Genomic DNA, 2,894 nt, shown 5'->3' with positions numbered 1-2,894 from the left:
GTGTCTCTGCTCCTCAGCTGCCGGATGGGATGAGAGTATTAAAATTGGTACGAGTGCTGCTATGTGTACTCAAAAGACTTTATTATACGTGTACATACAGAGATCTAAGCACAGTCCAGAAGGGTGAGCTTTTCTTCTTGTGTCTCTTCACTTCTGTTTCCGCTTGTACTAGTATCCCCCTGTCCCTCTCCCCAAGCTTTCACCTCCCCCAACCTCACTCTGCTCTCCCCCCCCATGCCCCTGTCCTCAGACTCTCTCTCCAAAAACACAGCTGAACATCTCACCTTTTCTGATTTACGTCAGAAAATATCCATACCATCACCCTTCGATTAAGCTATCATGAATATTAGTGAAAGAAATAAGAAACACAATAAAATGGGCAATGTGAAAAGTACAAAAGAAATTAAACGTTACTAGTGAAAGTCTGACTAGTAATATTTTCATATCTTCATCAGATTTATATCTTCAGAATTTGATACATGAGAATTAGACTTGTAAAATAATGCCAGAAAAGGTAATATGATGAGGTTCCTTAAATAACACCTAACAAAATGGAGACATAGTGTGTTCATGGGTTCAGAAATTCAATATAATTAGGATGTCAGTAGTCCCCAGGCAGATCCATCAGTTTCATACAATGCCAGTCAGAAATCCTGGCAGGACCTTTTTGTACATATAGACTAACTGATGATAAAATCTCTGTGGTAAGGCAAATGAACTAGAATAGCCAAATGATTCTGAAAAACAATGTTGGATGACTAAAAGTAACCCTAAATTTACTCTGAAGCTTCAACCAAAAGTTGTAAGCAACTACGTGTCTATGAAGGGATGAATGGTTATAGAAAATGTGGTGACACCGGTCAGAATGGCCATCATCAAAAAGTCTACAAACAACAAATGCTGGAGAGGGTGTGGGGAACCCTCTTACACAGTGGGAATGAAAACTGGTACAGCCAGTATGGAGAACAGTGTGGGATTCCTTTAAAAACTGGGAATAGAACTGCCATATGACCCAGCAATCCCACTGCTGGGCATATACTCCGAGAAAACCAGAATTGAAACAAAGACACGTACCCCAAAGTACACTGCAGCACTGTTTAAAGTAGCTAGGTCATGGAAGCAACGTAGATGTTCATCAGTAGATGAATGAATAAGGAAGTTGTGGTACACATACACAATGGAATATTAATCAGCTATAAAATGGAACGCATTTGAGTCAGTTCTAGTGAGGTGGATGAACCTGGAGCCTATTATACAGAGTGAAGTAAGTCAGAAAAAGAAAGACAAATACTGTATATTAACACATATACATGGAATTTAGAAAGATGGTACCAACGGTCCTACATGCAGGGCAGCAAAGGAGACAGAGATGTAAAGAACAGCCTCTTGGACTCAGTGGGAGAAGGCGAGGGTGGGATGATTTGAGAGAATAGCATTGAAACATGTACATTACCATATGTAAAATAGATGACCAGTGCAAGTTCCATGCAAGAAGCAGGACACCCAAAGCTGGTGCTCTGGGACAACCTAGAGGGATAGGGTGGGGAGGGAGGTGGGAGGAGGGTTCAGAATGGGGGGGACACATGTATCCCTATGGCCAATTCATGTTGATGTATGCCAAAATATCACAATATTGTATAGTAATTATCCTCCAATTAAAATAAATTAATTAACAAATGTGGTGACATATACAATGAAATGTTATTCAGTCTCAAAGAAAATTCTGCTTTTTGCAACAACATGAATGGACTTTGAAGTCTTTACACTAAGTGAAATAAGTGAAAGAAATAAAGACATATATTGTATGTTCTCACTTGTATGCAGAATCTAAAAAAGTCAACCTCACAGAAATACTGTTTAGAATGTTGGTTTCCAGGACCTGGAGAAAATTTTGGATAAAGGGTACACAGTTTCAGTTATGAGATGAATAAATTATGGGGATCCAGTGTAGCATGATGAGTATAATTAACAAAACTTTATAATATTGTGAAAGCTAAGAGGGTAGATCTGAAATATCACTTCCTCAATTTTTAAAAAGGATTACGTGAGAGGATAGAGTGCTAACTAACCCTGTTGTGGTAATTGTTTTGCCAAATATGGGTGTATCAAATCATTTCATTGGCATCTTAAACTTTCAGGTTATATGTCAATAATACCTCATAAAAGCTAGAGAAAATAAGAGAGTCCTCAGTTTTTCCAGTGGGAGAGCCCTGAAGCTATATTCTGTATCCCTCTGACATCTCCTCATCATTCTTGAACTTTCCCTTATTAGTGACATGACAAGGTGAAGTAGATTCATTTATCCTTTCCCTCCTCAGCCTGGGAACCCATCATTTAGTGGAGAATGGTATTCAGAAGCTAGGATCTAGAGACAGGTGTAATTATTGCCATTGGAATGTTGATTTTTTCAGGAACTTGGGAATATATTCTTGTTCACAATCACACGCACACTCACACATATTACACACAGCTATAGTTATATATCAATCTAGCCACATATGCATACCTATTGAAAACTACAAGTTTGCATGGAGACCTTTAATTCCAGTAGAATTCCTCAGAATTTGTTCTAGTTTACTTCCTTTCCATTTTGGAAATTCCCTTTTCCAGAAATGACAGATGAGGCTCTCAGCGTCCTTATGTATTTGCTGAGCTGATGAATCCCAATGCATATATGTGATTCCTCCTCCACAACAAGGTCCTCCTCAGAAGCTATGCTGAACCATGCCTTTCCCTTGACTTCCACACCTCACTCAAGCCTGAATCCTGAATCCGGTTAGCCTCCTTTCCACCCAATCTGCAGGGATATCCTCCTTTCCACCTTGGGCTCTGACTCCCCAGGCAGGGATGCCCCTTCACGCATACATATGCCTTGCCTGGCAACACCTAATGTC

The sequence above is a fragment of the Muntiacus reevesi genome, chromosome X (assembly GCF_963930625.1).
Source record: "Muntiacus reevesi chromosome X, mMunRee1.1, whole genome shotgun sequence".
In the NCBI taxonomy this organism is placed as follows: Eukaryota; Metazoa; Chordata; class Mammalia; order Artiodactyla; family Cervidae; genus Muntiacus; species Muntiacus reevesi.
The sequence above is the reverse complement of the archived record's forward strand: the minus strand, read 5'-3'. Positions refer to the sequence as shown.